The sequence below is a fragment of the Bos grunniens genome, chromosome 4, assembly GCF_055505025.1.
Source record: "Bos grunniens cultivar Pamir isolate PY7600 chromosome 4, Bosgru_T2T1.0, whole genome shotgun sequence".
NCBI lineage: Eukaryota > Metazoa > Chordata > Mammalia > Artiodactyla > Bovidae > Bos > Bos grunniens.
Window position 1 is genome coordinate 36,885,480 of NC_141168.1, and position 25,538 is coordinate 36,911,017.

General features: G+C 37.5%; 1 long non-coding RNA gene and 1 pseudogene across 6 annotated transcripts in view; one reads left to right on the forward strand and one right to left on the reverse strand.

The window, feature by feature from the left end:
• Positions 1 to 25,538, reverse strand: part of LOC147373935 (uncharacterized) — a 197,376-nt gene that overhangs the window by 138,323 nt on the left and 33,515 nt on the right. For all 6 annotated transcript variants that reach the window (XR_015162244.1, XR_015162245.1, XR_015162243.1 and 3 more), the window contains exons 2-3: positions 7,158 to 7,200; positions 6,769 to 6,844 (exon numbers count right to left, since the gene is read on the reverse strand). This is a non-coding gene — a long non-coding RNA (uncharacterized LOC147373935). The remainder of the gene's footprint in view (positions 1 to 6,768; positions 6,845 to 7,157; positions 7,201 to 25,538) is intronic.
• Positions 10,697 to 11,385, forward strand: LOC147373936 (small ribosomal subunit protein uS15-like; annotated as a pseudogene).

Genomic DNA, 25,538 nt, shown 5'->3' on the forward strand with positions numbered 1-25,538 from the left:
ATATAAGAGCCAGAAATGTTCTATGCTCAGAACTCTTCATGGGACATACATTTTTTTTTTCCCGTTCATATTTATTTATTTTATTTTATTTTTTTTCTAATTTTATTTTATTTTTAATCTTTACATAATTGTATTAGTTTTGCCAAATATCAAAATGAATCCGCCACAAGTATACATGTGTTCCCCATCCCGAACCCTCCTCCCTCCTCCCTCCCCATACCAACCCTCTGGGCCGTCCAGTGCACCAGCCCCAAGTCTGCTGGGCATACACACTGAGGAAACCAGAAGGGAAAGAGACACGTGTACCCCAATGTTTATAATAGCCGGGACATACATTTTTTAAAGGATGGATTGCAGGCTAAGGAAGCAAGAAAGCTTCTGATAAAAGATAAAACTGGAGAGTTTAGGCTGTTTGCTGTTCTAGACATGAGTTGAAGGAGATTTACACATGGAAGATGGTGGAACAGCTAAAGAGAAGAGAGAATTATAGGATTTAGAAGTGGTAAAATCAACAGGGAAAGTTATTTGTCTAAACTAACAGAAGCTAAAGCTTTAGGGTGCTAATGTAACAAGGATGTTTCCTGGAGAAGATATGCAGCTTCTGATTAGTTCACCTGCAACACCCTATGTGTCCCCAAAATCAGTCTTCACAAAACAGCCAGAACAATCTTTTCTAAAAGCAAATGTAATTTTGTTCCTTCCATGCATAAGATCCTTCTATGACTTCCTTTAGCTATTAGAACAAAACTCATTCTTCATCTGGCCTTTGCTTCACTTTTCAGCTACATATACTAACCTCCTCCCCATCCATCCTCAAGCTCTCCAACCACATTGGCTCTCTTTATCTCTCAGATCCAATATTGCTCCCTGTGCAATAGGGCTTTGGATCTTTTGTCTTTAATTTTTAAGTCACCTGACTCCTGTTCATCCTTCTAATCTAAATTGTCATCTCCTGTCAGAAGTTGTTCTACACTTTCCTGCCTGTATCAAATTCTTCTATTACATCAAATTGGGTATCTCCTCTCCTTACCACTGGTAAAGAGTTGAACTTCTTAATGTCTACCACTCTTTATTATAGCAAATATTAGAGATATTCACAAGTAGAGAGAATAAAATAATATAGTCTCATGTTTCCAATGTCCAAATCCAGCAAATAGTTATTCACGGCAGTCTCATTTCACTATGTCTTCACCTAGAACCTGATTGTTATTATTTTGGGACAATATGTGTGTGTGAAGTCGCTTCAGTCACATCCGACTCTTTGCAACCCTAGTCTGCCAGGCTTCTCTATCCAGGGTATTCTCCAGGCAAGAATACTGGAGTGGGTTGCCATTTCCTTCTCCCAGGGATCTTCCAGACTTAGGGATCAAACCCGCATCTCCTGCATTGGCAGGTGGGTACTTTACCACCAGCTTCACCTGGGAATCCCTAATAATTCAGTATGCATCGCTAAGAATATGTACTCTTTTAGAAAACTTACTGCAACTTAAATTTGAAATATGTTTGCATGATTGATTCACATCTGTCTCTCTCTCTGGACTGTAAACGTCAAGAGGATAGAGACTGCATCATTTTTTAATTATCACTGTATTACAACATCTAATACATTCTGAGCACAAAGCAATTTCTCTGGCCTATCAATAGATGCTGATGGAATCATTTCATGCGTGCATTTTTCATTTTACCTTATCCTTTTTAGTTTACATTTTTTATCAATATGATTTCTAGTTTTATTTTGCAAGTAGAACAGGAAGTACTATCGAAGGGTAACATCCATTAATACCCAGAGGGTTGATTAGCATGCCAAATGAATTTACTACTTCTGATTCAATTGTAGCTTAAGGATTTCCCTTCAGAGAAAGCTAATGAATGAATGCCTAACCAAACTCCACTTAGAATGCAATGAAATACTGTAGAAAGTTTTTTCAAATGCTGTCACAGCATATAAAATTTGTGGAGTGAATATTTAAAAAAAATAAAATCTAACAAGATGAAATTTAATAAGAAAAAAATGTAAAGTCCTATACGTGGTTAAAAAATACCTCATAATTCCCAAGTATAAGCATAAGATATAACTGGAGGTGAGGCAGTAGAGTCATTGTGTTTAACTGTACAAAGAGTGATTTATCTAGAAAAAGGTTTAGGTTTACACTAGGTGGCACTATGAATAGAATTAGAGTAAAGTGATTAGAAGGAAAAAAAAAAATCAACTCAAAAATTAAAAGAAAGTTGTGCTAAAAATAAGAGCTACCCAAAAATATTAGATAGAAGTGTTAAAAACTAGTGTTTACTTACTTTTGCTTTTTCAGTGTTTGTGTGTTCAAGCATAAGGTAGGCAAGCTCTGGTAACTAGCATACAAAGGGATCAAGAACCCTGGATAAATTATCAGACTATAAATCTATAGTACCAGACCCTCAAGCCGCTGCCCCTCCCGAGTGTGCAGTGGCCACCGTGGCGACTGCCAGAGCACGTAGGCAGAAACCTCCCCCTCCTCTCTGTGGGAGGTGAGGGGGTGGGTGCACGGACCCCGCGGTGGAGCCCTGTGCCACTGGTTGTTTTTTTTGGCTTCCCTGGTGGCTCAGAAGTTAAAGCGTCTGCCTGCAATACGGGAGACCTGGGTTCGATTCCTGGGTTGGGAAGATCTCCTGGAAAAGGAAATGGCAACACATTCCAGTATTCTTGCCTGGAGAATCCCATGGATGGAGGAGCCTGGTAGGCTACAGTCTACGGGATTGCAAAGAGTCGGACATGACTGAGCGACTTCACTTCACTTCATAAATCTATAAGATACTTCCAACCCTTAATCTTTTAAAAAATTCTTTTAGGGTAATATGAAAGGTGAAAAATATTCTTAAACACTTCCTAAAAATGGCAAAGAAAAAATATACAGGTCATTTATCAATAACATAAAAAAATTTTAAGGATATGGTACTTTATAAGTCTTAGGCTTATCTGGGGAAATGCCATAAACTAGAACACAATACTGATAAAAACATTAGATTTTCACCTGCAATTTTCTAGAAATAAACTCAGACACATATGAATAATTAGCTAAATATTAATTTTATTATAAAAATATAATAAATTTTAAAATATGAATGTATAAAGGGTCTTTACCATTTAAGAGGTAACCTAGGGTAATTATTTTTAAAAAATTTTTTTAATTGGAGGAAAATTACGATTACAATGTTTTGTTGGTTTCTGCTGTACAACAATGCAAATCAGCTATAATTATACATGTATCCCCTACCTCTTTTTTTTTTTACAGAATTCCAAATAATATATTTATTTTTTAATATAAATTTATTTACAGATTCATGTTGATGTATGGCAAAACCAATACAATATTGTAAAGTAACTAGTATCCCCTACTTTTTAAGTGTCCTTCCCCTATCCCATCCTACTCCTCTAGGTCATCACAAAGCACCAGGCTGGGCTCCCTGCTTTACATAACAACTCCTCACCAGCTATCTATTTTATACATGATAGTGTATATATGTTGATCCTGCTTTCTCTGTTCATCCCCCACTGTGTCCACAAGTCTATACTCTACATCTGCATCTCCATTCCTTCCCTGTAAATAGGTTCATCAATGCCATTTTTCTAGATTCTATATATATATATGTGTGTGTGTGTGTGTTATACACTATATACATATATATATATTTTTTTTTTTTACTTACTTCACTCTGTATAACAGGCTCTAGGTTCATCCACCTCATTAGAACTGACTCAAATTCATTATTTTCTATGGCTGACTAATATTCTCAAGAAAACAACAATTCTGAAAGACATGTGTACCCCAGTGTTCATTGCAGCACTATTTACAATAGCCAGGACAAGGAAGCAACCTGCATGTCCACTGACAGATGAATGGATAAAGAAAATGTGGTACATAATATACAACAGGCTAATTCTTGTAAAAGTTCCTCAAAACGTCTCTCTAGTCTCTCATTAAACACATGCAAGTCTAAAGAATCTACTCTCTCAAGAAGTGGCTTATGGCATGTACTTTAAATGTTAGAAATTCTTTTATGTTAAGTTACATCTTCCTTCCCTATAATTTCCCCTTTTTATCCTGGTCCTATCCTTCAGAACTTCCCCCAATTAGATCCAAACTTTCCTACATATGTGAGTCCTTAAAATAATCAAAAAGAGCACTAAATGTCCTAATTTTCCTTCTCCAATGATGCCTCCTCATGTCATGATTTACAGATAGTAACCGGTCGCACAGAGTCGGACACGACTAAAGCGATGCAGCAGCAGCAGCAGCAACCCAGAAATGTGCTCACTGCTTGCCCTTGAACATTCTTTGATATGATTAAAGGACCCTCAAAAGAGAACTTTCCAGAAAAGAGCTCAGTATTCCAGGTGAAGTCTGGTCAGCAGCACAAAATGAATAAGCCTCATCTGTCTCATTTCTGTTAATGCAAGTCCACAAAATACCATTGACTTATATCAAGCTTATTAGCAACTAAGTTAAAGTTTTCTTTTTTTTATATTGCTGTTAACTAGCCGTGGAATTGATTAACAAATAACCAAAGTTTCTATGTAAATCCTGTAAAAGCTTTACCCATTTTTAAGAAATAAATGGATTTTACTCAATTAGCAAATAATGAGTCAAAGTTCTATTAATATTTGCATTTTAAAATTATAAAATTAAATACAGATTACAATGAGATATCACCTTACACTGGTCAGAATAGCTATCATCAAAAAATCCACAAAAACCAAATACTGGAGAGGGTATAGTGAGAAGAGAACCCTCTTGCACTGTTGGTGGTAATGTAAATTCGTACAGCCACTATGGAAAACAGCATGGTGGTTTCCTCAAAAAGTAATAGTAGAGCTACCATATGATGCTGCAATCCCACTCCTGGGTATATATCCAGAGAAAAACATAACCCCAAAAGATATATGCAACCCCATGTGCACCGCAGCACTGTTTACAATAGCCAAGACATGAAAGCAACCTAAATGTCCATTGACAGAGGAATGGATAAAGAAGATGTGGTACATATATACGATGGAATTTTACTCAGGCATTGAAAAGAATGAAACAATGCCATTTGAAGCAACATGTATGGACCTAGAGAGTGTCACACTAAGTGAAATCAGTCAGACAGAAGAGGAGAAATATCATATGATATCCCTTATATATGGAATTTGAAAAGAAATGATACAAATGAACTTATACTTAACAGAAAGAGTATTTTCCCTGACTTAGAAAATGAATTTATAGTTGCCGGAGATGGGGCTGGTGGGGAAGGGATAGTTAGGAACTATAGGAAGGTCATGTACACATTGCTATATTTAAAATGGGTAAAAAACAAAGACCTATTGTATAGCACATGAAACTCTGCTCAATGTTATGTGCCAGGCTGGATAGGAGGAGGGTTTTGGGGAATAATGGATACATCCCCCCCAAAAAAAGATACAGATTAAATGACACATTGAAGCCCATAACCAGATATTAACAAAAATTATTCTAGAATGATCCATGGCCTAGATTCTGCACATTTCACTATACCACCATGCCCTCTTATAAGTGTTTTCCATGATTTTTATTGATAACACTGCTTATAACAAAATTTTTCATGTAGCAATATGTAATCACTAAATAGAGATATATACTCTTAATTACTTGTTTTTTTGCAATGGCACCCCACTCCAGTACTTTTGCCTAGAAAATCCCATGGACGGAGGAGCCTGGTAGGCTGCAGTTCATGGGGTCGCGAAGAGTCGGACACGACTGAGCGACTTCACTTTTACTTTTCACTTTCATGCATTGGAGAAGGAAATGGAAACCCACTCCAGTGTTCTCGCCTGGAGAATCCCAGGGACGGGGAAGCCTGGTGGGCTACCGTCTATGGGGTCGCACAGAGTCGGACACGACTGAAGCAACTTAGCAGCAGCAGCAACACAAAGGGTGGTGGTTTGTTTAGCACTTTGGAATGAGAGGCTTTTCTTAAAATACATATTTTTAAAAACTATCTTTAATTCAAGCTGACAGGTAATTTTTCTTAAGAGTCTAGAATGATGAAAGTAGCATTTTATGCTAAGACTCTTGAGACAGTAAACAAAATAAGAATTATGTGCTTAAACCAAAACTTATGAACTATGGACTTATAATTTATTAGCATGGAACTAAAAGCCATTTTAAAAATTGAAAATGATATACTTTTCATCAGCTTTTCAGTTTCTTTCCAGAAGTGAACTGAAAAAATATCCATTAGAGCTGCAAATATATTTCAGCAGGGAGAGTTCAAGTAGGTTCCTGCTGAAGAGATGGTGGTTGATGCCTACAAAGTAACAGCAAGGCCCTTGAACCAGGATATCTGAAGAAACTTGATATGTATAATTTATACATCATTCAGTAGTTTTGGAAAATCCTTACTTTCTTATATTGCCATAGACAGGTATGTAGTTATATTTGCAATTAATTATTTCTGTAAGCCATTGTGATAAATTACAGGAAAATATTGCAAAGGTATTTAATTGAGAATCACATTTTCTCTGAATTCACTGGGAGCTCCACACACCATTCTGGAGCATCTTGGGGAAAACAAGATCCAAGTCTGTCATCTGCAACTACTAATTATCTCTCATGAGTGAGGACACCCTGGCCTAGCTATGTCAGGGAAATCATCATGGCTTTACAAATGATGCTTATTTTGTAATTCAGCCAGCTATGACAATTCAACCACTCACCTACCCTGATGATGACTCTCTCACCCTCATGGTCATATGAAGGTTTGCCATTTTACCTTGTCATACTTTACTGCATTCTCTTGACTCCTGCTCTCAGAAGTCTCATGTGGTCCTGTTGGCTTGATTCATATTCTGCAAAATGTAAAGGTTTTCATCTATAAAATATTCATTAGATTATAGAACAAGTTTTTTCCCTATTATTCTCTTTCAAGGACATTCAAGTAAAAAGTTCTGTTCTTTCCCTCAGAAACTTAAATACCTATCTCCTCTAAAGATATAAAGCTCACAGTAATTAGTTTATATTTTCAATCTATTTTGAATTATAACTGCAGTATTTTATATTTTCAATCTATTGTGAATTGTTATAAAATCATGGCAAGTACACAAGACTTAAAGATTTGCCAATAAATCCAGATAATGTCATTTATTATGGTAATAAAATTACCTTTTCGAGTTTGGATTTCTTCACAGGAATTAACATCAATTATCTGAAAGGTATTATGATGGTAAAATTAGTCAAAATAAGTGAAAACTCCTGGCCCAAATTCTGACACTTAGTAGTCCTCCTAGATATTTTTTAAATTGTAAGCAACCAATTCAGTTAGTATGATACTTGACTTTTTTCAAAATTCTTTTGACAAAGACTGACTGCTTTCAAAGTCCCAACCGTATTGTAGGATGAGCAAATAAAAATAATTAATCAGGGCACAAGATATATTACAGTAACAAAAGGTGATATGATCTCTGCAGAGTAAATGAAATGTGTATTACTAATTATACTTTGCATATTGACAACATGACTAAAAAGTGAAATTGAAAGTCACTCAGTTGTGCCCGACTCTTTGTGACTCAATGGGCTATCACAGTCCACCAGTCCATGGAATTCTCTAGCCCAGAATACCAGAGTGGGTAGCCTTTCTCTTCTCCAGGGGATCTTCCCAACCCAGGGATCGAATCAGGTTTCCCACCTTGCAGGATTCTTTACCAGCTGAGCCACAAGGGAAGCCCAAGAATACTGGAGTGGGTAGCCTACTGGAAGGTACCCCTTCCATGGGGATCTTCCTGACTCAGGGATCAAACCAGAGTCTCCTGAATGGTAGGTGGATTCCTTAGCAATTGAGCCATCAAGGAAGAAGCCTCACTAAAAAATAACCCAGCACAAATTTTATTTGAAAAACAGTCCAGAGATTATTCCAAAGCAATGTGTTTTATATTCTTTATTTTCCAATTCCGTATCAAAAATAAAGATTGAAAATTTGTAGCAAACAAAAAGACTTAAAGAGTGATGACTGTAGGTCACAGAAATCTGAAATTTGATTGGAAAAAATAAAACTTTCTTATTAGCACTCGCTCCCCACACACACCCCATCATTTCCTTACTGATGCCATAAGTTACTCTTGGTGAATTTAAGAAAGCATAATCAGATTCAGCTATTGACAATAAATTAGCTATGAATTTCAGATACAGAAATATAATGTTATTGAGCACAATGTCTACTTTAACTTTCTTCAAAGGTATAGGATTTCTTGCATTTGTACCTCTAAAGAGAACTTGTGGAAAATGTTTAAGGTAGCATTCATTTGTTCACTTGAATGAATAAAATCTATATTACAACAGAACAGTGACTATTTACATGGAATACTACCATAGAAATTATATAGATATATAGGTGTATAGATATATAGGTGTATTTTAAAATTTCTATAACACAGCAAAAAAATTAACTTTTAGAAACTGATAGCAAACATATTTTTCATGAAATTATATGGATCGAGTTTGGTAGATAGAATCAGTTCTATCAGTTTTCAGAGAAATCTTAAAGCCATACCTCTTGAGAGGTAACTATTTAATATAAGAATAATGCATTAAAAATAAATGTAAATAATAATACAAATAATAACTATAAGACCAGTTAATGTCAGAATAACACATATACTCTGTGCACTTAAATAACAGAAGACTAGGTTCATTCAGTTCAGTCGCTCAATCATGTCCGATTCTTTGAGACCCCATGGACTGCAGCACACCAGGCTTCCCTGTGCATCACCAACTCCCAGAGCTTGCTCAAACTCAAGTCCATCGAGTGATGCCATCCAATCATCTCATCCTCTGTCATCCCCTTCTCCTCCTGACTAGCTTGGGGGACTTTTTTGGGTACAAGGCATATTTATATAAAATATATATGGATAATATTGAGCAGTTATTTTTCATTATTTCTATAAACTGTTTTCAGGGTAAACTGCCACCTTTCTAAAGGAATAGGAAATAAAACAACTGAAAGTATTCAGCCTTCCTAAAGGACACATGCTTCCCTGGTTGCTCAGTGGTAAAGAATCTGCCTGCTAATATAAGAGACATGGGTTCAGTCCGTGGGTCGGCAAGATCCTCTGGAGAAGGAAATGGCAACCCACACCTATAATCTTACCTATATTCTTGCCTGTATATCAGAAAGTCCATAGACAGAGAAGCTTGGCTGGCTAGAGTCCATGGGGTCGCAAATAAGTTGGACATAACTTAGTGACTAAACAACAAAAGGACACACATCAAGTTGAATACCTGCTAGGATTTAAATTTAGGAGTCATACTGAAGTTCCCCAAATCTCACAACTTTTGATACTGGTAAAGGTGACCAGAGGTGACAGAAGATGAGATGGTTGGATGGTATCACTGACTCAGTAGACATGAATTTGAGCAAACACTGAGAGATAGTGAAGGACAGGGAGGCCTGGCATGCTGCAGTCCATGGAGTCATGAAGAGTTGGGCACCACTTAGCAACTGAACAACAACAAAAATGACCAAGAGGCTGAAAGGCTGAAGAAATCTAAAAGGGCATTCGCTCTGAGATATTCTTCCAATACAGACCTTGTTACATCATTATCAAGGACTTCCTAGCTCTTAGACTGGAAATCCAAGTTACCACGAATCCATCTGAACTTCAGTTTTTATTCAAATTTGACAATAATTATTTTTTCTTCTCCAGAAAATGTATTATTTTTTACTGTCTAAGACACGAGGGAAATCTTCATGTCCTATTCTTCTTTTACTATATACTTTTCTTAGAGATATATCATTTACTTATCAAGCAGCACAAAGAAAACTCTACAAGGTGTTGATACCTGACTTTGACAGCTACCCACAATGTATCGTAACATTACTTTGGTAGTGATTCACCATGAACAATGATACTCTTCCTTTTGCTTATTAACATATTGTATTTTATTTTATAATGTGGTCTGCTGCTGGGGCTAAGTCGCTTCAGTCATGTCCGACTCTGTGCAACCCCACAGATGGCAGCCCACCAGGATCCTCTGTCCCTGAGACTCTCCAGGCAAGAATACTGGAGTGGGTTGCCATTTCCTTCTCCAACGCATGTATGAGTGCTAAGTCGCTTCAGTCGTGTCTGACTCTGTGCGATCCCACGGACAGCAGCCCACCAAGGCTCCTCTGTCCACGGGATTCTCCAGGCAAGAATACTGGAGTGGGTTGCCATTTCCTTTTCCAATAATGTGGTCTACTTTTCTTTAATTCATTGTAACTCATATTAAGTATCTCATTCTTATATGTAACTTGATTCAGTTATTTGTTGTCTATAGCTTCCTCACTTGGGTTATACCTTTTTCTTAAATTTAACTACATTTTTTTTTTGTATTGAAAACTGGCAAAACACTCCATAGGGAAGGATAAAATCACAGTTCTCATATTCAAGGGAAATGAGTTGTTGGATATGATTTACTGAAACTTAAGATGGGTCTGGATACCATTTAAATTACTTTTACTCACATAATACTTTTAGCATTTTATTTTATTCACTATTATAATCTTTATCATGAGAACTAATTTGGAACAACTGTCTGTTGCAATGGAAGGATTTGATAATAAAACTGATGAATGGAATTTGATATCTGTTCAAATGTTTCAAAAAGGAATAGGACTCATTTAAAAGCTTTCTGTCCTCTCTTTTTGCTACCACACTGCCACGATCATGGGTCCTGTGCACACTCCCAGGAAGGGCCTGTCCCAGTGGACTCTGCCCGACAGCCACAGCATCTCCACCTGGCTAAAGCTGACCTCTGACAATGTGAAGGATAGATCTACAAACTGGCCAAGAAGGGCCTGTGTGCTACTTACTGAGTCGCTTCAGTCATGTCCAACTCTGTGTGACCCTATGAACTGTAGCCTGCTAGGGTCCTCTGTCCATGGGATTCTCCAGGGAAGAACACTGGAATGGTTGCACTGCCCACCGCCAGGGGATCTTCCTGACCCAGGGATCGAACCCACATCTCTATGTCTCCTGCACTGGAAGGTAGGTTCTTTATCACTAGTGCCACCTGGTAAACCCAAGAAAGGCCTGACTCCCTCACAAATAGGTGTGATCCTGAGAGACCCACATGGTGTTACAGAAGTATGTTTTGTGACAGGCAGTTAAATCTTGAGGATTCTTAAGTCCAAAGGACTTGCTCCTGATTTTCCTGAGGATCTTTAGCATTTAATTAAGAAAGCTGTTGCTGTTGGAAAGCATCTTTAGAGGAACCAAAAGGATAAAGATGCTAAATTCCATCTGATTCTGACTGAGAGCCATATTCACCATTGGTTCAATATTATAAGACCAAACGAGTCTTCCCTCCCAATTGGAAATATGAGTAATAAACAGCCTCTACTCTAGTTGCATAAATTTATCTAATGTACTCAAGCAATAAAGTCACTGTATTAACTAGAAAAAAGTTCCCTCTAGATAATGACCTTTATTTTTGACAATGGCATGATGTTTAAGACATTAGATTTTTTTTCCTGCAATTCCTAGGTAATTTCAGATTTCAGAGACCTGTTATATCTGGCAATCTTAATTCTAGTTTGTTAGTTCACATAAGAAAATATAGTTTATTTATGGAAAATCTTGGTAACATGCAACTAGAAATTTTGAAAGGGATAAACAAAAATAAGCATTTCAAGATAATACCAATGAAGATATCTTTCTTTTGATTCCATAAAACAGAATGTTATTAAAGTGCAACTCAGAAAAATGTACATATCATTATTTTAATAACAAATCCTCTATAAAATACCTGTCTAGAAAATATAAGTTATTGGGAGCAATTAATATTTCCTGAAACATTTATTATGATCATTTAACTTCACAGGATCTAGAAATAGCCAAATTACATCGATAAATTTGGAGCACTGTGGAGTATAATTACTCCTATATCACACTATTGTCATTGGCTTCTAAATCTCACCTTACTGTTTTTCTTTTGTTCTTTGTTTTAATATTTTTGATGTTATCTTTGTGTTATAATATATATTTATAATCATCAAGCCTTTTGAAATAAAGCATATTAGAAAATCAATAAAGGAATGCACACAAACAAACTGAGAGCCAACTCTTTTTAGAGTAGCAAAAATGACTTCAGCTCTCATCTAGAATTGACCATCTCAAATTGGCCAGACTTCCTGTAGAAAATCATTTTCTTCTTTGCTCAACTAAAGACACAGGAGAGTTAAATAGACCAGGAGTCTGTAAACATTTTCTATAATGATACAGAGAGTAAATATTTTAGGATTTGTTGGCTACATATATTCTTTGTCACATATTCTTGAAGTTTCTTTTTTTTTTTTTAACCTTTAAATATATAGTACATCATTCTTAGTTTACTATTGTATAAAAACAGGCCTTGGACCTACTTTATCCAGTAAGCATGTGTGACTGCTAAGTTGCTTGAGTCCTGTCTGACTTTTTGTGACCCTAAGGACCGTAGCCCACCAGGCTCCTCTGTCCATGGGATTCTCCAGGCAAGAATATCAGAGTGGGTTGGCATGCCCTTCCCCAGGAGATCTTCCCAACCCAGGGATCACATCCACATCTCATTATGTCTGCACTGGCAGGTGAGTTCTTTAGCACTGGAAAGAGCTAAGGTATTTTGGAGGCTGCATCCTTCTTACTCAAGGCTGTCTCACACTGCCATGGCATTAACTCTCAAGAACTCTCATAATGAGGATCAGACCAGGTCTCCTGGTCTGATCCTCATTATGCTACCCTAATGGGAACCTCAACTACAATCCTCAGTAGTTCCTCTCTGAGCAAGCGTTAGTAAACTGTGGTCATGAAATGTACTAAGATTTGGAGTTGTGCAACATCGATCCAAATTCTAGCTGTGTGTCACGCTGGCAAGGAGGCATTGTTTAAGTTAAAGGACAAGATGTTCCATTTCCTCCCTAATAAAATGGGAACACTAAAACCGGTGCTATGTCGATGAACTCAGATGAGATAACACTTGAGAAAACAACTTCCCAGAGCCTAGAGTACTATATAGCCTCAGACCCTGCCAGTTTCCATCTCATCCTTCTGGGCAGCTGCCCAGCAGCAGGAGCAGCAGTAAGTGCTGACATCTTGCAAAAGCCAGAGCTGCAAGTACGAGGCTATTCCTTTCTCTCAGGATCAGGCAAGTTCAGCATTACTCTCAGACTTCTTTCTTTCCACTGAACTCATTGTTGTAGTTGTTCAGTCACTCAGTCATGTCCAACTCTTTGCAACCTCATGGACTGCAGCACACGCTGAACTCATTATCTGCAAGCATTTATCAGGGCACAGTTATTTGTTAAGGCATCTAATCAAAATGTGAAGGCATGGAACTAAAGAAAGCTATTTATGAAAGGCATATTATGGGGGTCTGTTATAGATTGTCTACTACCCTCCCATTACTTTTGTTTTCTTTTAATGTATTTGTCCTATACATTATTTATTACATATTACTAATTATAATAGGGATACTTAAGTGGAGAATTTTGCCATTTTTAGGATATCTGGTTTAAAGTTATGGCTTTCAGAATATGAAAAGGCTGGACTGAATATAATTTAACTTCACAAAATGTTTTGAATTTGAGATAATATTTGAGATAAATTTTCCTCTGAAAGCATATATAGCACTAGCCTAGACTATCTGTTTCTCTATCCATGTTCATGCTTTCAAGAAAACTTAGAAGTCAAATACCAATCACTCACTTGTTTTGTTTTCTAACCATTTAGCTGCATGTTCTTTCCAACCTCCTTATAAATGCCTCTTATGTTCTTTCCTTTGGCTTAGATTTTCATTGCCTTTAACTTTATTTCTCAGTATTAGCTCCAAGCTATATATTGTTTATTTAAATCCAAATCTCAATCCTCTGCTTTAATCCCCATTAATATGATCAACAGTAAGACATGTAGGAAAACATGCACCCCTTATGCCCACATATCTTGTGCATAATGGCATTCTTGTTGGCTACTTCTGTGACCTGGCTGCCAACATCTCAAGTTCTCCAACTGCCATGACTCATGCACAAATGTTTTCATATTTTAAATGCATTGAATTTCTTATAAATACATGGACCTCTTTTTTCCCCTGTTAAAATTATGCATTAAATCTCTAACTCCTTTTTCATTTTTTACAACTCTATCTTGTTGGGGGCCAGAGTGAGGTACTCCGCCCATGGCAAAGGTCATGAGGAAGGAGGCTCGACATACACAAAGGCGGGATCAAGCCTCAGGAGTCCCCCTGGAAATCCTCGAGCGTCTACCCCCATAACCAGAGCCTGCCTACTTTACTACTTTGTGCTCTTACCTACACCTCTGACTTTACCGTGGGCTGTCCCCCACCACCTCTTTCGGAGAAGGAGTTAACCTAGAGCTCCAGTCAATAAAAACTCTTGGGTGTGACAAGAGTGTTTTAACCTACAAACTCCTCTGAAGGTTCTCTAGCCTGCCTGACAGGCTCGTCCGGCCACATGTGATTGCTCACAGCCTCCCAACCGTGAGAGGCACGAGATGCTTTAAACCTTCTAAAAACAGGTTCCTTAGAAAAGTTAGAAAACTATTAGTATAAGTATAATGGGCTGATTAGAAATTGTATTGGTGAAGGGTTTTTCATTTGTTGAGCCAATGTTTGTTGCTAAGTCTCCACATCCCCTGCCCTTATACACATTAATGAATATATAGAAGAAATAAGTATTAACCTTTGATATTAATCACGTTAGACCTTAGGCTAAGTAAATTATTTCCTTAACTAAAACCCACTACACCCTCACCCTGTAGGAATGTAACTTTATTTGGGTGGCATCTGTTTTGAGACTAATCAGCCCTGGAGAAATAAGTGTCCTGACTGACTGACCGCTATCACAAGGAGAGGGTCGTAAATTGTCAGCAGGCCCCCCTGGCCAGAAGATGATGTAACACCCCTAAGACCTCTGTATACATTTGTGTGAAGCACCTGACTTTAATAAAAGTCAGGACTGCTGTCCCCATGTGACTTTTGTATAACATCTCAGTGTATAAAAACAGACTCTGGAAAATAAAGAATTGGGATCAGTTTCTCGAAATACTGGTCTCCCCATGTCGCGCTCTCTCTCACTCTGGCTGAGTCTCCATCTGGAGCGCGGAACCCACCATGCTTACTAATTATGCCTGGGCTTCTAAGATCCGACCAGGGAGGCCTCAGTGTCTCCTCTCCTTCGGAAGAACTGAAGGACGCCTGCGGCCTACGTAAGTGGTGCAAACTTCTTGTCTTGAAGTTTTATTGGTCTCCCGCATAAACCAAGCTACTCAGCCTCTTTTCTCCACTGAATTTTCCTACTGAGCTATCCTCATCCTATTACTTTTTATATTTTTGATAAAATATTTAAATAAATAAATAGGTCGCCAACGCCGTCCCCGCTTTGAATACCCTGGATCAGCCGGGGCTGGTCCCCAGCACTATCTCTACTATAATCTAGTTTACTCACAGTTAGCCATATTTCCAGTTTCCATATTAATTACATTACAGCTCTGATCACAGTATAATGTTCTACATTATTATTTCATTTCATAACAAAATGTATGAAGGCTTCAAAATAGCATGATTACATTTTTCTAAAATTCTGTTTCTTTTTTCAGGGAAAAGTCTAATATAATTCATGAGTTAATTGTCTGAGATAAAAATAATACTGCCTCATCATAAAAATGTACATAATTAAAAATGTTACAATTTTGTATAACAAAATGTCACATAGCCATAAAATGGAGTCAAGCTAGTTTCCTATTTCAAGGATACAACAAAAGGACAAGACTGTTTCTAGATGCATTAAGTCATGGGAAATTCTATGCAAGTTGGCTTACATTTTGATTCTTCAAATTCAAAACAGATGGAAATTTCAGCAACTATTCAAAATGGTTTCACTATCTCCTATTCTGGAATTCCATTACGTCCATTAGCTTTGTTCATAGTGATGTTTCCTATTGTCCACTTGATTTCGCATTTCAGGATGTCTGGTTCAAGGTGAGGGATCTCAAAAAACTATGGAAAATAATTAAAGAGATAGGAATAGCAGACCACCTTACCTGCCTCCTGAGAAATCTGTATGCAGGTCAAGAAGCAACAGTTAGAACCAGAAATAGAAAAACAGACTTATTCCAAATTGGGGAAGGAGTATGTCAAGGCTGTATATTGTCACCCTGCTTATTTAACTTATAGGCAGAGTACATCATGAGAAATGCAAGGCTGGATGAAGCACAAGCTGGAATCAAGATTGCCGGGAGAAATATCAATAACCTCTGATAGGCAGATGACATCACCCTTATGGCAGAAAGAGAAGAACTAAAGAACCTCATGATAAAAGTGAAAGAGAAGAGTGAAAAAGCTGGCTTAAAACTCAACATTCAAAAAACTAAGATCATGGTATTTAGTCCAATCACTTCATGGCAAATAGATGGGGAAACTATGGAAACAGTGACAGGCTTTATTTTGGGGGGCTCCAAAATCACCAAATTGTCAACACTGAAATGAGATTGATTATATTCTTTGCTGCCAAAGATGGAGAAGCTCTATACAGTCAGCAAAAACAAGACCAGGAGCTGACTGTGGTTCAGACCATGAACTCCTTATTGCCAAATTCAGACTTAAATTGAAGAAAGTAGGGAAAACCACTAGACCATTCAGGTATGACCTAAATCAAATCCTTTATGATTATACAGTGGAAGTGAGAAATAGATTTAAGGGCCTAGATCTAATAGATAGAGTGCCTGATGAATTATGGAATGAGGTTCGTGACATTGTACAGGAGACAGGGATCAAGATCATTCCCATGAAAAAGAAATGCAAAAAAGCAAAATGGCTGTCTGGGGAGGCCTTACAAATAGCTGTGAAAAGAAGAGAAGCGAAAAGCAAAGGAGAAAAGGAAAGATATAAGCATCTGAATGCAGAGTTCCAAAGAATAGCAAGAAGAGAAGAAAGACTTCTTCAGCGATCAATGCAAAGAAATAGAGGAAAACAACAGAATGGGAAAGACTAGAGATCTCTTCAAGAAAATCAGAGATACCAAAGGAACATTTCATGCAAAGATGGGCTCGATAAAGGACAGAAATGGTATGGACCTAACAGAAGAAGATATTAAGAAGACATGGCAAGAATACACAGAAGAAGTGTACAAAAAAGATCTTCACAACCCAGATAATCATGATGGTTATCACTGACCTAGAGCCAGACATCCTGGAATGTGAAGTCAAGTGGGCCTTAGAAAGCATCACTATGAACAAAGCTAGTGGAGGTGATGGAATTCCAGTTGAGCTATTCCAAATCCTGAAAGATGATCCTGTGAAAGTGCTGCACTCAATATGCCAGCAAATTTGGAAAACTCAGCAGTGGCCACAGGACTGGAAAAGGTCAGTTTTCATTCCAATCCCAAAGAAAGGCAATGCCAAAGAATGCTCAAACTACCACACAATTGCACTCATATCACACGCTAGTAAAGTAATGCTCAAAATTCTCCAAGCAGGCTTCAGTAATATGTGAAACGTGAACTTCCAGATGTTCAAGCTGGTTTTAGAAAAGGCAGAGGAACCAGAAATCAAATTGCCAACATCCACTGGATCATGGAAAAAGCAAGAGAGTTCCAGAAAAACATCTATTTCTGCTTTATTGATTATGCCAAAGCCTTTGACTGTGTGGATCACAATAAACTATGGAAAATTCTGAGAGATGGGAATACCAGACCACCTGATCTGCCTCTTGAGAAATTTGTATGCAGGTCAGGAAGCAACAGTTAGAACTGGACATGGAACAACAGACTGGTTCCAAATAGGAAAAGGAGTACGTCAAGGCTGTATATTGTCACCCTGCTTATTTAACTTATATGCAGAGTACACCATGAGTAATGCTGGACTGGAAGAAACAAAAGCTGGAATCAAGATTGCAGGGGGAAATATCAATAACCTCAGATATGCAGATGACACCACCCCTATGGCAGAAAGTGAAGAGGAACTCAAAAGCCTCTTGATGAAAGTGAAAGTGGAGAGTGAAAAAGTTGGCTTAAAGCTCAACATTCAGAAAACGAAGATCATGGCATCTGGTCCCATCACTTCATGTGAAACAGATGGGGAAACAGTGGAAACAGTGTCAGACTTTATTTTTCTGGGCTCCAAAATCACTGCAGATGGTGACTGCGGCCATGAAATTAAAAGACACTTACTCCTTGGAAGGAAAGTTTTGACCAACCTAGATGGCATATTCAAAAGCAGAGACATTACTTTGCCAACAAAGGTTCGTCTAGTCAAGGCTATGGTTTTTCCTGTGGTCATGTATGGATGTGAGAGTTGGACTGTGAAGAAGGCTGAGCGCCGAAGAATTGATGCTTTTGAACTGTGATGTTGGAGAAGACTCTTGAGAGTCCCTTGGACTGCAAGGAGATCCAACCAGTCCATTCTGAAGGAGATCAGCCCTGGGATTTCTTTGGAAGGAATGATGCTAAAGCTGAAACTCTAGTACTTTGGCCACCTCATGAGAAGAGTTGACTCATTGGAAAAGACTCTGATGCTAGGAGGGATTGGGAGCAGGAGGAGAAGGGGACAACAGAGGATGACATGGCTAGATGGCATCACTGACTCGATGGACGTGAGTCTGAGTGAACTCCGGGAATTGGTGATGGACATGGCGGCCTGGCGTTCCGCGATTCATGGGGTCGCAAAGCGTCAGACATGACTGAGCAACTGATCTGATCTGATCTGATCTGAAAATCACTGCAGATTGTGAGTGCGGCCAAGAAATTAAAAGTTTCATGCTCCTTGGAAGAAAAATTATGATAAACTTAGACAGCATTAAAAAACAGAGACATTGCATTGTCGACAAAAGTGTGTCTAGTCAAAGCTGTGGTTTTTCCAGTAGTCATGTATGGATGTGAGAGTTGGACCATAAAGAAAGCTGAGCACTGAAAAATTGAATCCCTTGAATTAAGATGTTGGAAAAGACTCTTGAGATTCTGTAGCACAGCAAGGAGAGCAAGCCAGTCAATCCTAAATGAAATCAGTCCTAAATATTCATTGGAAGGACTGATGTTGAAGCTGAAACTCCAATACTTTGGCCACCTGATATGAAGAACTGATTCACTGGAAAAGACCCTGATGCTGGGAAACATTGAAGGCAGGAGGCGAAGGGGATGACAGAGGATAAGATGGTTGGATGGCATCACTCACTCAATGGAAATGACTTTGAGCAGGCTCAGGGAATTAGTGATGGACAGGGAAGCCTAGCGTGCATGGGGTTGCAAAGAGTCAGACACAACTGAGCTACTGAACTGTACTCCCTGATCTCCTGTACTCCCTCAGTAAAATCACAAACAACACTCAGTATTACCTATCTTCTCTCTACTCTTTGTAGAGGTAGGATTCCTCAATGGCCCTACTGTTCTAGCTTTGAAGTTTATAGATCACAATTTGGTCGGTTACAGTGGATGAACATAGAGAGATTTTGCCCATAGCTCACAGTAAAGTAGTCAAGTTTGACCATATGAGGAATACATTAAAAAAGAGTTGCTTTGCTACACTTTTTTAGGTACCACCAGGCAGAAATCATGGGCTCTTATTGGAATACTGCCACAATTGCTCTTGACTCTTTTAGGACAGTGAGAAAACTTTCTATAAAACTATCTGATAATCTAACTAGAAACATTTTCTTTTAAATTTTTAACAGACTCTATTTTTCTTATCTTCTGAAAAATGGTGTATTCATTTTTTATTGCTCCATACCAAATTATCACAAAATTAGCAGTTTAAAATAATACACATTTATTATCTCAAAATTCATTAGTCAGAAGTAATTGTGGACTCAGCTAGATTTTTTGCTTAGGATCTCACAAGCTGAAAGCAAGATTTCAGCCAGTACAGGTGTTTATCCCAAGAAAAGAAAAATTCACTTTCAATCTTATTCAAGTTGTTGGAAGAATTCTGTTCTTTGCAAGTGTAGACTATTTCTTTCCTAGCTATCAGCCAGGTATAACTCTCAGTTTCTAGAGATTACCCATATTCCTTGTCACATGCCAAAGAAAATCTGCTTTTAAAATATCCAAATGATTACAGATATCATGATCTTATAGATAAAAACTCTAAAGTCCTACCAAAATCGGTTTAGAACAAATGAATTCAGTAAGGTTGTAAAATACAAACTCAACATCAAAAGTTAATTGTGTATGTATATGCTAATAATGAACTAGCTAAAAAAAAGAGAAGACAATCCCATTTACAGTAACACAAAAAATAATAAAATACTTAGGAATAAATTTAACCAAGAAGGTAAAAAATATATATACTGAAAACTATAAAACATGGGTGAAAGAAATTAAAGAACACAGTAGAATGACATCCACTAATCCAACAATAATTAATAATGTTAAAATATCCATAACACCAAAAGCAACCCACAGATTTAATGCACTCTGTAACAAAATCCTGTGACATTTCCCATGGAGATACAAAAAATAATACTAAAATTCATATGGAATCAAAAAACTCTGAATATCTAAAGAAATCAGTCTTTCTTTCCCCTACCCTCTTTCCCTCTTTTTCTTTCTCTCATTGTTCCACCTTATGTCTATTTTTTTATTATAATTTTTAACTACATGGACATATGTTAACAGAATTATAGGACTGAAAAAAAATCTTTAGGCTAACTTTCTGTTATAAAAGTCCACAGTGGGAATAAGAAAGCAATAAACACTGACCAATGAACACAGGGAAAGAATGTCTCAAACAACAGAGATACACAGTATAAGTAACATGACAACCTTTCAAAATTTACACAGTAATTTCATGTACATTATTTCCTTTGACTATTAAGACACAATCTATGAAGTTATTAATATTACTTTTCCCATTTTACAGGTTAGATTTCATGTGGCTTTAATTTAAAAATGTTTAATATGGTTAATAAGTATCCTGGTGTCTTATTCTTATACCTTACAAATAAACCCCAGTTATCCGTAAAACAAAATAATATTTTGATATTAATATTAAATTGCAATATTAGAGTGTTCCAATTTGTGATATTCAAGAGGTAGAAATACAGTGGTCTCTTCTACTGATGTGTTTGAATTCATTTTTGACATGATTTAAAGTAAGCTACGTATTACCTAAAGTGTGAATTCACATTTACATGGAGAAAATAAGTTGTAACACTGGAAAAAAAAGTAAAAAGAGGTCAATCACCAAAATATATTAAGCATCATTGTGTTCTGCACACTATTATATACAAAATAATAGCTAAAAAGAACATACTGTATAGTACAGGGAACTCTACTCAATGCTCTGACCTATATGGGAATAGAATCTAAAAATTATGGATATATATATATATACATATATATATACACACACAAACACATGTTTATGCATTTTTATACATATATATATAACTGATTCACTTGTACAGCAGAAACTAATACAATATGGAAAATCAATTTTATTCCAATAAAGTTAATTTTAAAAGAGAAATTGAAGATGAACTTAAAAAAAAATCAAAATAATTACTGTGCTGCAGATAACTCCAATAAAATAGAAAAAGGTTACATCTATCTTTCAACATTAAGCTTAGGAGTTCAACTAGAGTAAAGCTTTCTTTGTTTAAAAACTAAATTCACTTAAACCTGATAAGTAAAACCACATGGTTTTTAATAACAGTATTTTATAGAATAATTTAGAGAATCAACTAAAAATTTACTAGACCTAATAGAAGACCACAGAAAATTACCTAAAAAATAGACATCAATGACTTCCAATTATTGCCATGGTGGAGTAGTGAGGCCAAATTTACATTACATGAGTAAAACATTTATTTCTGCCTTATTGACTATGCCAAAGCCTTTGATTATGTGGATCACAATAAACTGTGGAAAATTCTGAAAGAGATGGAAATACCAGACCACCTGACCTGCCTCTTGAGAAACTTGTATGCAGGTCAGGAAGCAACAGTTAGAACTGGACATGGAACAAAAGACTGGTTCCAAATAGGCAAAGGAGTATGTCAAGGACATATATTGTCACCCTGCTTATTTAACTTTTATGCACAGTACATCATGAGAAATGCTGGGCTGGAAGAAGCACAAGCTGGAATCAAGATTGCTGGGAGAAATATCAATAACCTCACATATGCAGATGACACCACCCCTATGGCAGAAAGTGAAGAGGAACTAAAAAGCCTCTTGATGAAGGTGAAAGAGGAGAGTGAAAAAGTTGGCTTAAAACTCAACATTTAGAAAACAAAGATCATGGCATCTGGTCCCATCACTTCATGGGAAATAGATGGGGAAACAGTGGAAACAGTGTCAGACTTTATTTTTTGGGGCTCCAAAATCACTGCAGATGGTGATTGCAGCCATGAAATTAAAAGATGCTTACTCCTTGGAAGGAAAGTTTTGACCAACCTAGATAGCATATTCAAAAGCAGAGATATTACTTTGCCAACAAAGGTTTGTCTAGTCAAGGCTATGGTTTTTCCTGTGGTCATGTATGGATGTGAGAGTTGGACTGTGAAGAAAGCTGAGCACTGAAGAATTGATGCTTTTGAACTGTGATGTTGGAGAAGACTCTTGAAAGTCCCTTGGACTGCAAGGAGATCCAACCAGTCCATTCTGAAGGAGATCAGCCCTGGGATTTCTTTGGAAGGAATGATGCTAAAGCTGAAACTCCAGTACTTTGGCCACCTCATGCGAAGAGTTGTCTCATTGGAAAAGACTCTGATGCTAGGAGGGATTGGGAGCAGGAGGAGAAGGGGACAACAGAGGATGCCATGGCTGGATGGCATCACTGACTCGATGGACGTGAGTCTGAATGAACTCTGGGAGTTGATGATGGACATGGAGGCCTGGCGTGCTGTGATTCAGGGAGTCGCAAAGAGTTGGACATGACTGAGCGACTGAACTGAACTGAATTGAAAAATATAAGATGCATTTTTTATTTTCACCAATTGTATTGAACAATATAGTTACCATTTTGTTCAACTACTTTCTGCCATTTTTCAAGTACAATTCCATCTTCTCAAAATGTGTTTATCTTTTTGAGCAAACAGCTCTTCAGGTGCTTTTTATAGCCTTTCAGGGAATGCAATGTTTTTTCATTCAGAGAATTTTGTAAAGACCAAAAAAAGGAAATCTGAAGATGCAATTTCTGGTGATTATGGCAGATGATTAGAACTTCCCAAACAAACTGCAACACTTTTTACTTGGTCAACAAAGAAACATGTGGCTTTGCATTAACCTAATGGAAGAATAGACCACTCAGGTATGACCTAAATCAAATCCCTTGGGATTATACAGTGAAAGTGAGAAATAGATTAAAGGACTAGATCTGAAAGGCAAAGTGCCTGAGGAACTGTGGACTGAGGCTCCTGACACTGTACAGGAGACAGGGATCAAGACCATCCCCATGGAAAAGAAATGCAAAAAAGCAAAATGGCTGTCTGAGGAGGCCTTACAAATAGCTGTGAAAAGAGAAGTGAAAAGCAAAAAAGATTGCTGGATCATAAGGCAGTTCTATTTCCAGTTTTCTAAGGAATCTCCACACACACACTGAGGAAACCAGAATTGAAAGAGACACGTGTACCCCAATGTTCATCACAGCACTGTTTATAATAGCCAGGACATGGAAGCAACCCAGATGTCCATCAGCAGATGAATGGATAAGAAAGCTGTGGCATATATACACAATGGAGTATTACTCAGCCATTAAAAAGAATACATTTGAATCAGTTCTAATGAGGTGGATGAAACTGGAGCCTATTATACAGAGTGAAGTAAGCCAGAAAGAAAAACACCAATACAGTATACTAACGCATATATATAGAATTTAGAAAGATGGTAACAATAACCCTGTATACGAGACAGCAAAAGAGACACTGATGTATAGAACAGTCTTTTGGACTCTGTGGGAGAGGGAGAGGGTGGGATGATTTGAGAGAATGGCATTGAAACATGTATAATATCATATATGAAATGAGTCGCCAGTCCAGGTTCGATGCACGATACTGGATGCTTGGGGCTGGTGCACTGGGACGACCCAGAGGGATGGTATGGGGAGGGAGGAGGGATGAGGGTTCAGGATGGGGAACACATGTATACCTGTGGCAGATTCATTTTGATATATGGCAAAACCAATACAATATTGTAAAGTTAAAAAATAAAATAAAATAAAAATAATAAAAAAACACACCACAGGATAACAACAACAACAAAAAAAAAGCAAAGGAGAAAAGGAAAGATATACCCATTTGAATGCAGAATTCCAAAGATAGTAAGGAGAGATAAGAAAGCCTACCTCAGTGATCAGTGCAAAGAAATAGAGGAAACCAATAGAATGGGAAAGACTAGAGATCTCTTCAAGAAAATTAGAGATAACAAGGGAACATTTCATGCAAAGATGGGGTCCATAAAGGACAGAAAAGGTATGGACCTAACAGAAGAAGAAGATATTAAGAAGAGGTGCAAGAATACACAGAAGAACTATACACAAAAGTTCTTCATGACCCAGATGATCACGATGGTGTGATCACTCACCTAGATCCAGACATCCTGGAATGTGAACTCAAATGGGCCTTAGAAAGCATCACTACGAACAAATCTAGTGGAGGTAATGGAATTCCGGTTGAGCTATTTCAAATCCTGAAAGATGATGCTGTGAAAGTGCTGCACTCAATATGCCAGCAAATCTGGAAAACTCAGCAGTGGCCACAGGACTGGAAAAGGTCAGTTTTCATTCCAATTCTTAAGAAAGAAAATGTCAAGGAATGCTTGAACAGCTGCACAATTGCACTCATCTCACAAGCTAGTAAAGTAATGTTCAAAATGCTGCAAGCCAGGCTTCAGCAATACGTGAATCATGAAATTCCATATGCTCAAGGTGGCTTTATGGGGAGGGAAAAGGGAGGAGGGTTTAGGATGGGGAACACATGTATATTAAAAAAAAAAAAAAAACTGAATGGAGTGAACTGACAGATGAATTTGGCATTATGTAACACAGTAAAATATAAATGAATAACAACAACAAAAAAGAAAAGGCAGAGGAACCACATCAAATTGCCAACATCCGTTAGATCATCAAAAAAGCAAGGGAGTTCCAGAAAAACATCTATTTCTGGTTTATTGACAATGCAAACCTTTTGACTGTGTGGATCAAAATAAACTGAGGAAAATTCTGAAAGAGATGGGAATACCAGACCACCTGACCTGCCTCTTGAGAAAACTGTAAGCAGGTCAGGAAGCAACAATTAGAACTGGACATGGAACAACAGACTGGTTCCAAATTGGAAAAGGAGTACGTCAAGGCTATATATTTATTGTCACCCCGCTTATTTAACTTATAGGCAGAGTACATCATGAGAAAACGCTGGGCTGATGAAACACAAGCTGGAATCAAGATTGCCCAATGAAATATCAATAACTTCAGTTACGCAGATAACACCACCCTTATGGCAGAAAATGAAGAAGAACTAAAGAGCCTCTTGATGAAAGTGAAAGAGCAGAGTGAAAAAGTTGGTTTAAAGCTCAACATTCAGAAAACC